This window comes from Oryctolagus cuniculus, chromosome 7 (genome assembly GCF_051225735.1).
Source record: "Oryctolagus cuniculus isolate XC-2025 breed Fujian yellow rabbit chromosome 7, ASM5122573v1, whole genome shotgun sequence".
In the NCBI taxonomy this organism is placed as follows: Eukaryota; Metazoa; Chordata; class Mammalia; order Lagomorpha; family Leporidae; genus Oryctolagus; species Oryctolagus cuniculus.
This window is the reverse complement of record NC_142873.1, coordinates 65,316,451-65,329,415: the sequence shown is the minus strand read 5'-3', so window position 1 is coordinate 65,329,415 and position 12,965 is coordinate 65,316,451.

The window sequence follows — 12,965 nt, the reverse complement described above, 5'->3', positions numbered from 1 at the left end:
GAATCATGTTTTGATATCCTCTTTCACATTATTTTCCTTAGATTTAGAAAACACTGCACAGCGTTAACTAAGTTAAACCGAGATGAGTTTATTGACTGTGTGTCAAAATGTAAAATAAAAAATCATTTTTGAATGTCAAATGGTCTTTCAGTTCTCCACCTTGAGATTCATGTCTCTATTCTTTCTCCGTATTTCATGTCTGCTTGTTCTTTCAACCCCCTTGGAGTGTAGCCAGACACTGCGGCCCACAGTGTGAATATGCCTGCTATATTCCTGTTTGATCTTCTTCTCTTGATCTGTCAGTTTCTTTGTGGGCTGCCTACTTGTCAAATCATTTTTATTCTTCAAAACTTTATACGTATTTTTAAATAAGCTGTGTGGATCTCAGGACATTTGATGAATTTTTCAAAAGTTAATCACACCAAAATAGCATTCACACTGCTGCTTATGTGTTTAATATTTTAAGGAAGAATATATATTTACTCAACTGCTCCAATTATATGCAAAGTACTCAAATTACAGGTTAAGGAAAGCTGTTTGTGACACTCTTTCAAATAGTAAAATAAGTGGGTTTAAGAAACTACCTAAAAAAACAATTTGTAAGCATAGAAAAGGAGAAATTCCTTTGAGTATTTAGCTAAGAATGCAAAAATAAAATTCAACACATATCATTTAATAGATTATTCTGCCAAGGTGTAAAAAATCTTAATTCTTATGCTGTCTGATTATTGAGCAGTCCTAATTCATTTCACCCAGATGAAAATGTATGCCTTGACCTTAGTGAGGCTTTCATTTATTAAAAAGAAGATACCATATATCAGAAATGTTTTACAAAATCTGGCACTTGTCATATGGGAGAAAATGACCTTTAGCTCTGTGGCTCAGCCAACCTGAGGCATGAGGTAATTGTCTAGAAATGGAATACCTGTTGTGTCTTGGAGCTTAAATCCATTCACTTCAATGTTTCTATAAAGTTATAATGAAAATATACTTATCAACGGAAGAAATTTATTTTTAAAAATGTACTCAGCATATTATCAATAATGTTACTCTTGAGAAATTATATATTATATAATATAATATATTATATTATATTATATAATATAATATATTATATTATATTCAGAAAGAGAAAGCCACCCTAGGACTAAAAAATACAGAATTCTATGACATGGACGAGAATAATCCATCTTAACCAAGGCTAGTAAAGGTCAAATAAAAGAGAATTTAAGTAAACTGTACACTTTTATAAGATATTGTTAAAGTCAACCTCAAGTTAATTTTTTTTTTGCCCTAGAGTAGTAATATATATAAAGGGCATGGATGTCTAGGAAAGATAAATAAAGATATTTTTATCATAATTCAGAATACAATTTATTTTCATTCTCAAAAATATTTACCATTGAGAGTTTAACCTCATTCTTCCAGATATTTAGGTTATTAAAATTATTTCAAAACATTAAAGATATGAGTAGCAGATTTGCAAACCACTTCTCTATAAAGATATGAGACTCATAACCCCAAACCAACACACATGAGGAAAAGCTGTAAAAATTACTGAAAATCAAGGTGATGTGTGTAAAGATAATGAAAGAAGATGCCCACAACTGTAGATTTCAGATATAATTAGCACAGGATATATTGTCTAAAGTAATGATACTTCATAAGAAGCAAAAGCAAAAAATCAAAAGTATCTTCTTTGAAACAATGAGAAAGGTATCTGAGAGCTGATTAGAGGAAATACTCTGAACTTCATAGAATAATGTGTGCAGAACTAACTTTCACGGCAGTTGTCATTCAGAGAAGAAGCATGGAAAAGGATAGTAAATCACTGTTAGATCAACAACTGCTGATCTGTGTTATTTGGCGGCAACTACTAAATAACTATCTGCCCCTACACAGTCGACATCTGCAAACAACAACAAGAACAAGACACACACACACACCCCAAAAGAGACTATATGAAACTTCACGTTAATTGGCTTAAATGAGCAAATCAGTTTTGGTTCGAGATTTCTCTGGCTCTTCTTTGAAATAATTAGCCTAATCTACTTTTTTTCCTGTACTGTTTCCTTACATTAGTATGATCTCATTCAGTCATCAGTCATATTTTTTTTTAATATCATTTATGCTGCAATGATTCTCACTTTGTATCTAGCTATTACCTCTCTCTGGAAGTGAACTTTTTATATCCAAGTGTTTGGTTCATCAGTGAAAATCAAAAATACATCCCACATTCAACATGTCTTAAAGCAAGCTCATTTCCCTTCTGTAAAACCTCTTCCATTCCAGCGTTTCTCTTATCAGGAAATAACTACCTTTTCCCACTTACAACAAAAACTTTGACTAATTCTTAACATACTTTTCTCTCACCTTCATTTCATCATAAAAGCCTGCAAGCTCTATGTTAATAAAGTATTCAGAATTCAATTTTTCTCATGACATCAGCCCATAATAGGAAATTTGCAATATTAATGTTTCTTTCTTCCTTTCTTGCCTCTCAAAAATATTTTTCACAACTAACACTAAAAAAGCTTTAAAAATATACCTCTAAACATCTAATTCCTGTTCTTAAAATTTTCCAATAGCTTTTCTTTCAATTAATAATAAACTTGAAAGTCCTGACATAGATTTATACATCCCAACATAATCTTTCTCATCATTAACTGCATGCTTTCATCTCCTAACATGCTGCCACTTGAGAGTATTTGTCTATCAAGACTTGTTTCTTGGAATGAGCATAGTGGTGCAATGGGTTAACTGCCACTTGGGACATCTGCATACCATGTCAGTGTGCTTAGGATAAAGTCCAACCTCTGCTCCCAATCCACCATCTCCTAATGTGTACCCTAGGAAGGTGGCAGATAATGATTCAAGTGCTTGACATCCTGGCACTTATGGGACAAACTTGGATGAAATTCTTGGCTCTTAGCTTCAGCCTGTCATAGCTACTACTGAGGTTGGCGCTTGGAACTGAACCAGAATATTGAAGATCTCCATTTCAATCTCTCTCTCCTTCTTTATCTTACTTTCTCTCTCTCTCTTTTTCTGTCACTTGCTCTGCTTTTAGAATAAATTAAGGCCAGCGCTGCAGCTCACTAGGCTAATCCTCCATCTAGCGGCGCCGGCACACCGGGTTCTAGTCCCGGTCGGGGTGCCAGATTCTGTCCCGGTTGCCCCTCTTCCAGGCCAGCTCTCTGCTGTGGCCCGGGAAGGCAGTGGAGGGTGGCCCAAGTGCTTGGGCCCTGTACCCCATGGGAGACCAGGATAAGCACCTGGCTCCTGCCTTCGGATCAGCGCGATGCGCCTGCCGCAGTGTGCCAGCCGTGGCGGCCATTGCGGGGTGAACCAACGGCAAAAGGAAGACCTTTCTCTCTGTCTCTCTGTCTCACTGTCCACTCTGCCTGTCAAAAAAAAAAAAAAAAAGAATAAATTAAAATAAATAAATAAACATTAAAATTAAAAGTTGTTTCTATACTATTCTGAAACTCCTGTGTAATGTTTAAACACTTTCATATAATTGTTTTCTTTATTTATAATACTTTTCTCACAGACATATATAGTATTCACACTTTTTTAAAAATGGCAGCAATATTTCCCAAAAGAATTTTCCAGAGAGCTCTTCCCTAAAGACTTGTTAAAAAAAATCAATAGCACCTTTCGCTTTCTAAATCCCTACTGTTCTTTATTTCCCTACATAGAATTAACACAATCTCACCTATGTTTAATTGCTTGTTTTGTTGTTTTTCTCCTCTTAATCAAGTAATAAGATCCATGAAAGACTGTTTTTTTCATTCTTTTTTTTTTATGTATTCCCAGTTTCTCACAACACATAGTGAAGATTTATTTCCTATAAAGAATTTGTTCATGTGACAATGATGAGAGGACTTGTGGGCTGCTATCTGTAAGCCAAGGACACCAGAAAAGTGATGGCATCATTTAGTCCAAATCTGAAGGCCTGGGAACCAGGCTGTTGATGCAGCCCAAGGGTGGAAGATGAAATGAGACACCCCTGACCAGTAATGAGGCAGGAAAAAAACACTGCGCATGCATCCTTCTTCGTTTTGTTCTAGTCAGGCCTTCTTTGGATCGCATGATGTCTATCCACATTACAGAGGTCAAGCTATTTCACTGAGTCTGCCCAACCCAACACTAATCCCATCCCAAACACCTGCACAGGCATATGTAGTAGCAATGTTTAAATGGGCTTGTACAATACAGCCAAATAAAGCACAAAATTAATCATGACAAATCCATCTCCAATAACATGAAATTCATACAAGTTTTCTTAAACCATATTTAATCTTCAAATAAAGACAGTAACAAAGACATAGCTCTACTTAATATGATATCTTGAGTGCAACTGAAATGCACCATCATCTTACTCAGAGGAAGAGACCATCCTTGACTCATGTATACTCTACTTCTTGATCTCTAAAACTTAAAATATAATGTAAAATTAATATAAAAATATTTAAATGTTATGATAAAAACTCAGTACACCTTATGCTACATGAAAAACGATTAAAGATGAGAAAGTAATGATGTATTATCATTGTTATATGTATATGTATCATAAATTATATATATAGATATATAGATGATTTATCTCAGATCAATACTGCGGTAGGAAAGAAAATATTGATTTCCTTTCTATATCTCAGAGACAGATGGATTTATCACAGATCGTATTCCTAACCTTCTTCTATCCTGTATTCCTGCTTGCCTTCAGCAAGCACCTCATCTAGGCAATTGTCCATACTTGGTGGAGTGATCTAAATTTGAAATTCTGGAGTCATTTAGCCACCACAGTCAGTCCTGCCTATTTTACATTGTTGGTTTCTATTTATCTTAATCAAAAAGCATAGTAAAATAAGACACCCTGTAAGGAATCCTATGAATTCTAATATACCCTTCCTTACAACCACTGTGAAATCATAGGCCAATTTGCATTTGTTAGCCAGGATAAATCACTCCAGCTAGCACAATAACTCCTTTCACAAGGAGCCTAAGTGGTCAAGTGGCACTTCTACTGTCCATTAAAATAGAATTATTATTGGGTCTGCTGATTGAAAAATTTCTTTCTCTGGAACTATGACCTTGAGGTCAGCAGAGCATGAAGTCATAGAAATGGGAGGCAAACATATTGCAAATGGATCACTAGGGGTGATGATAAGCAGTGCCTTTCTAGTTTCCACCCTTTGTTTACTGGACCTGGAATACCACTCGTTTAAGCTTACAGTAGCCCTCTATCATTCTCTGAGATACATCTGTTTCCTTCCCTCGCAAATCCTTCCCTGGCAAACAGAATAATTGAATGGGGTCATCATGGCAATCAATATCTCTGTCTCTTTAGAGTACATAGTGGAAGCCTTAATCTCTGAAATCCCTCCAGACAGGTAGTATTCCTTGTGCTTTATGATTTTTCTAGGTGACATCATTGTAGCAATTTTTTTGAATTTTCCCATAATAATGGCTCTTGCTCCAAATGAAAACAAACCAATGTAAGGATTCTGCCAGCTACTGAGTATACCCAAACAAATTATGCCTTGGAGAACTGCAGAAACACCAGAGTATAAGCTTTGTGGTCCGCTGGACTCACCAAGGGAAAGGCTTGAGCTAAAACTGCATTCATCTGTCTGACTTGTATAAGGCCAAACTCTAATTGGAAACCAACACCAATATTTGGGCTGTTCTAAAATTAATGTAAGTAATATAAATTCGGAATCAGTGTTCAGTAGCTCCCAAATGGTTTGGTTCCTTCATCCCAATTCTCAGGTGTTTCTCCTGTGTTCCATGTTTGAGAAAACTGGGAGAAAATCACCAGTATAAATTTTTAATAGTGCACCAAGGTCTTTTCTCAAGGGGATCTAGCCTACCTTTCACCCATGAAATTCTATGTCAGTAAACTGACTCAAGTCAGGAAACTGGTTAAAAGGCCTTGATCCCAAGATTTTAAGATTCAGGCTAGATTTTGTTTTTTTCACCTAAAATCTTCCTCCATATATATCAAGTTTGAAAAAATGGTAGGCTTCCTATTCATTTTACTTTTAGGAGCACTGTGATCAATTAGCCAATAACAAAGTCCAATGTGTTCCAATTGCTGGGACTGATTTAGGATGCCTGGATTCCATATTGGGGACCTGGGTTCAAGTTCTGGCTTTGTTTACAATTCCAGATTTCTGTTAATGTACATCCTGAGAGGCAATAGGTGATAGGTCGGTGGTTGGGTCAATGCTACACATGTGGCAGACTTGAATTAACATCTAGACTGTCAGCTTTGACCTGACCGAGCCCCAGTTGTTGCAGTATTTGGGGTATGAAACAGTGGATGGGAAATATTTCTCTCTCTCTCTGTCTGTCTCTCTCTCTCTCTTTCTCTCTGTCCCTCATCTACACCTATATATTTGTCTCTCTCTATATATCTATATATGTAACCCATATAAATTAAATAAATAAAAATTTTAATAAAAATAATCATATGTAATTGTAGATGTTAAAGATTTCAATGCATGGGGTCAGTGCTATAGCACAATGGGTTAAACCGGTGACTGCAGTGCTGACATCCCATATGGGTGCAAGTTCCAGTCTTGGCTGCTCCACTTCCAATTCAATTCCCTGCTAAAGTCCCTGAGCAAGCAATGGAAGACTGTTCAAGTATCTAGGCCCCTGCACCTGCTTTTGGGAGACCTGGATGAAATTTCTGGCTCCTGGCTCCTGGCTCCTGGCTCCTGGCTCCTGGCTCCTGGCTCCTGGCTCCTGGCTCTGGCCTGGCCCAGCCCAGGCTGATGGATTCATTGGGGACTGAGCCAGCAAATAGAAGATCTGTCTCTGTCTTTTCCTCTCTCTCTGCCTTTCAATAAAATATATAAATCTTTAAAAAAAAGATTCCCATATGCATAAAGAAAGGGATTTCAAAATGCTCAGAAAATGCATATTGTGAAAAAACTATCCATAAATATATCTTTTATTTCAATTTTCCATGGACTTAAAATTACTATCATAGAATCTTTAATGTGTGCCTCCATGAGTGGATTTATCCCAGAACTGCATACTCCTAGAACATATTTAACAAAGCTTTGTTCTGTATACCCATACTCCAATAAAAAATTTCAAAGTTGAATCATTGATAAAATTTTAAAACCAAATCATATTGAGTTATATTTATAATCAGCTTGTTAAATTCATCTAAATATGTATCAGGATCCAAAGATTATTGTAATATTATTCCACATGTATAAATTATATCTGCTTCAATATGGAAATTTATATATATTCTTTAAAAACTAATATTTATGTTATTTCAAGTAGTTATTTTAACCCAAACTCATAAAGCAAAATGTTTGATTGTAAGTTTAGTAGTATGGGTTAAAACATTTCCTTATCTGCCCACAATATTGCCAAGTGAGAATTAATCACTGTATATAAATCAATGAATATAATTTATTTTATATACGTTCAATAAATACAATCTATTTTATATAAATTCGTAACTATAGTCATTGATTTCTTTCATTTATATTGCTATTGTTTGATCTATTGAAATCATGCAAGAGTTTCATCCTTCAAATTATACATTAATAATCCAAACTTTAAAAATGGGAATTATGCTTCTCATTCTTAAGGGAAGTTTTCTACATAAATTATTTGAAATATTTTAAATGGTAGATAGATTGTACCTCTCCATTTCTCTCCTTCACAATCATGTATAGATATATGGATATTTATAACGTATTTTTAATTAAAATCCAATTATTTTCTATTTATGTTATTGCTCAAATTGTTCTGGCTATGGAAATATAAACCACAAATATGTACTTGTGTTTTAGCTAAGTATGTCTACATGTAACTGTATTAGTCAGTTTTCATCACTATAACTAAAAATACCTGGGAGAAGCCCCTTAGGAAGGAATATTTATTTAAGCTCCCAGCTTTTAGGCTCACAGTCTAAAATCTGAAACTCAGGGATCATGTTCTTTCTTCAAGTCCATGTGCCTGTCTTTATAAAGTGTCATGATGTAATCATGGAGCTCCGCCCTACCACCCTAATTCAATCCAATCACTCCCATTCCTGTAGACCTTACATTCAACATCATAATTTGATCAGGTCTTCACTCTTAATCCTTTAACTCTTAACATTAATCCATTAAACATGATCATTAAACATTAAACATGACTTGGAATGAAGTCCTCAATACATTCATCTTTGAAAGGAACCCTCTTTTCCAAACTATAACATTCTTCCCTTGGCCCCAAAAGTGCATGTCCACTCACAATGCAAATCACATTCATTTTATCCCAAGAAAGTTCCAAATTCAAAATTCTCTAGCATCCCTTAAAAGCCCAAAGTTCAAAGTCTCATCTGAGTCTCAAGGTAAATTTCCTTGGCTGTGAATCCCTGTATAATCAAAAGTGAGTTACAAACTTCAAGACACAGTGGCAGAATAAGCCCAAGGTCAATATTTCCACTAGGAAAGAGGGATGTAGGAAAATTGACAGGATTACCTGGACCAAAACAAGACCAAAAACTAGCAGGGCAAACATTAAATCCTAAAGCTCCATGTGCAGCCTCATGGGTACTTGTAGTGAGGGTTAATCCCCAAAAGATTGGGAAGAGCTGCCCGTACTGCTTTGCTGGTCCCAGCCCATGCTTCAGTTTCCTGTGCTTCCTTCAGAGGCTGGCATCTCTTCTTTGTAGTTCTACTAATCATTAACCAGGTGAGAATCAGCAGCAACACTGACCCCACATTTCCACTTGGCTTGGCATTCTGTAGGAGCTCCATAGCTGTGACCAATCTTTCTCTGTGGCCTTAGATTGTCCAAAAACATCCTTTGAAATCAAGCCTGTCTCCATGGCTCTGATATTCTCTTCTCTCTAACGCTGTACTTGATGCCTGCAGCTTTCCCAAACTTCCTGCCATGCTACCTATAATTTTCTTCAGCAGGAGTCTCACACAGCTGAGAGCTCCGTGTTTCTGGCTCCCACATTGCAGTTTCATTCCCACAACTTCAATATTCACTGCTCTATGCAGGGATTCCAGTCCTTCAGCATACCTCTGCCTGGTCTGTTAGGTTTTCTTTTGAAATCTCAGCAAAACCTGCCACAATCCTATAACTCTTCTGTTCTGTACACCTGCAAAACTAGCATCGCATCAATAATACCACCAGCAGGTGCCACGCCTGTGCTCATTTGGACCGTGGCCTGAGCAGTTCTGGAGCACACTACCGGCAAGCCAGAATCTGGAGCTGATCCTGGGGAAGCAAGATACCCTAGGGCTCTTTCCTGAAAGGATTCTTCCTTGGGAGATCTTTGAATGAAGCTTTCACTTCTAAAGAGACTCTGATGGGAGGGGCTGCCTGATAGATCTATGGCATGCCTTCAGGGTGTGTCTCCTATTGTTTTGCACATTTAAGTGTACCTCCCTTTTACTTGAACTAATTTCTTTGGGAAGTAGTTTTTCCACCTCTCTTTTCTTTTCCTAATGAGTCTTTCCTATATTCTTCCCTGCAAATTCTCTAAATCTTTCTGCTCTGCTTCCTTTTGTTCCTTGTTCTCACTGTAAAACTTAGTGACAAGAGCCAATAATGTCATGCTACACTCTGAACTTTTTTTTTTTTTTAAAGATTTTGTTAATTTATTTGAGCGGTAGAGTTACAGATAGAGGAAGAGACACAGCAAAGGTCATCCATCCACTGGTTCACTCACTACCCAAATGGCCACAATGGCTGAAGCTGGGCAGATCCAAAACCAGGAGCCAGGAGCTTCTTTGGATCTCCCATGCTGGTGCTGGGGCCCAAGCACTTGGCCCATCTTCTATTGCTTTCCCAGGCCATGGCAGAGAGCTGGGTCAGAAGTGGAGCAGCCATTCTCGATCCACCTCCCATACAGGATACAAGCATCGAAAGCTGAGTCTTAGCCTACTGTGCCACAGTGCCAGTGAAGTAGGCAGGCATACAGGATAAAATTAATTAGATTTGTGAACTGGAAGACCACACCTTCGCCATGCCCCTGTGGAGGCTTGCTGCAGCCCTGTGCCTCCAGGGCCCGTGGCCTTTGGGCCCTAGACTTCCTGGACTAGATACTCTTCCACACGCCCTGGAGGCGCAGGGCTAAGCAAGCCTCCTCCTGGCAAGAGGCCAGGGAAAAGAGAAGGGCCAGGCCACACCATGTCCTGGCTTTTAACCCACTTCCAAAGGGGAGTAGTTAATTAACCTGATTGGCTGGTGGGCACCCAGGTGTGGCCAGGTAGGGAGATGAGGTCACACAGGGGCGTGGTGAAGGTATCAGGTAAGGCATGAAGTCAAACTAATCCAACATTTTTAAGTTTAGCCTCGCACGGTGTCATAGGTTATGCACACAGAAAAGGCAGGTTCTTTGTCACCATGTTACCAGGGTAGCCTTTAACTAATTCTCAGTAAAATTCTCATTTGTATACCCAGTCCTCATAAGCGAAATCTTTTACAATCCACACGTCTACCAGCATTCACATCTTCTATGCCTTTATCAGAATCAGCCAAAGAGCTCAAATTTCAGCATTCTCGGTAGTTAATAAAAATGATACTACTTCTCGTACCAATATTTTGCTTTAGTCAAAAATGGACCAGGTTGAAGTCAGAGGCCTGAAAATCAGTTCAGCTCTCTGTTGTGGCCTGGGGAAGCAGTAGAGGATGGCCCAAGTCCTTGGGCCCCTGCACCCACATGGGAAACCTGGAAGAAATTCCCGGCTCCTGTCTTTGGATCACTCTGGGGAGTAAATCAGCAGATGGAAGACCTCTTTCTCTGTCTCTGCCTCTCTCTGTAATTCTTTCAAATAAATAAAATAAATCTAAAAAAGAAAATTCATGTCTCTATATGAGTGGCAGGAACCCATTTACTTCTGCAAAGCCTGCTGCACACTGTTGTGTGCAGGAAGCTGGAAACAGAAACAGAGATAGACTAAAATCAAGGTACTGTAATATAGGATGTGGGCAAATTGTATCCTCCTTGCTGTGCAAAATTCCCATCTGTAAGATTGTCACAAAACACACCAGAGTAAGTGAAAGAGTTTATTGGGGGGAAACCCAGCAGACTGGAGGGAAGGGGTGAAGAAGGAAAAAGAGAGTAAGAGAGAGAGAGGAGAGAAGAGGAGAGGAGAGAGAAGAGAGCTCGCGAGCCCAGAGAAGAGAGGAGCAAAGAGAATGGAGCAAGAGAGAGTGAGGAGAGAAGAACCATGTGTTCAGGAACAGGTCCTTTTAAAATTTTGCTGGAGGGCTGGCAGGGAAGCAGGAGCAGAGAATCCCATTAGGATGAGGGTGGAGCTTGACAATGGTGGTTGGGCCATGTGCCCACCTGGCTTCCAGCAATGGCGGTGGGGGCTAGTGCCTAGCTTGGTGTCAGGGTGTAGATTGTGCCATAGATAAGACTGCGCCATTTTCCTAACACCATCCCTAGTTTTCTGGCAAACGAACTATATCAGGTATTTACCAGTATAATATCATGTAGGATAATTTAATAATTAAAATAGAACACAAAACCCTATGCTTTAGTTATTAAATTTTGTCATCCAACTGTCAACCATTTATTTTTTCTCTTCATAACTTCCTGCTTTCCAGGATATCATACAATTATAATGATACTGTAGATAACCATTTTACCTTTGCTTCTTTCAGTTAGCAATTTGTATTAAAGTTCAACAGTATCTTTCCATGACTTGATGGATCATGTATTATAATTATTGTTGAATAATGCTATAATATAATGGTAAAATGTATGGAAATGCCAATGTTTCTTTATGCTTTGTGCTACATTGAAGGTTTACATTTTGTATATTTCCATTTTTGGAGAATTACAAAAAAAATCCTCTGTTGTCATCACAGACAGCATTTTGTGTGCCTACAAATTTTAAAATCATGTGAGTATTACCTAAGAGTGCAATTGATACATAAAACAAATGTGTTTAGCTTTATAGAAACTGCCAATGCTCTTCCACAATGGCTGTATTATTTTGCATTACGTAAGAAATGAATTAGAGCTCCTGTAGAACAACAGGAGGTTGTTCTATCAAGAGGTATTTCTGGCAGTTTTTGTTTTGTTTTAGCAATTCAAATAAGTTTGTAATAATACCTGATTGTTTTTTTAATTTGCAATTCCATAATGACAAGTAATGCTCAGCAGCTTTTAATGTGCTTAATTTCCTTTTGTATATATTTGTATATATTCTTTGATGCAATATCTTTTCAGTTCTGTTATTCATGTTTCTATTTTATTGCTGAATTTTCATACATTTGTGCACATTCAGATATATCCTTTATCAGACATTGAAGTGTTTTCTGTGATTTATCATTTCATCCTCCAAATAGTGACATTTTCAGAACTAAATGTTTTAATTTTTAAAGATTATTTATTTTATTTAAAAGGAATAGTCACTGAGAGGGAGAGAGAGAGAGGAAGAGAGAGAGACATTTTCTTTATTCACCAGTTCACTTCTCCAAATGCCCATAACAACCGGGGCTGGACAAGGAGTCTGGAACTCTATCTAGGTCTCACGTGTACGTGTCAGAAAACGAAGTACTTGGGCTATGATCTGCCATCTCCCGGGCACATTCAAAGGAAATTGAATTTGAAATATGGAGTAGCAAGGATGTGCATCAGGCACTTGATATGAAATGAAGGCATCAAAATGGTAGCTTTTTTAGCTTCAGCGCACCCACCCCTAAATTTTAATATCTCTGAAATATCATTGTTCATTTCATGAATTATACTATTGGTTTTCCTATTACAACCAAGTTAAAGGTCATCTAGATTTTTCCCTGTGTTTTTTTTTTTCCAGTTTTATGAGTTTCAATTTTATAGTTAGATATGTGATTTATTTAGAGATAATTTTTGCAAGTCATAAGAGCTAAATCTAGATACACTTACTTTTTAAAAATATATATGTCAATTTTTCTGTTGTTATTTGATAAAAAGAGCATCTTTTGTCACTGAG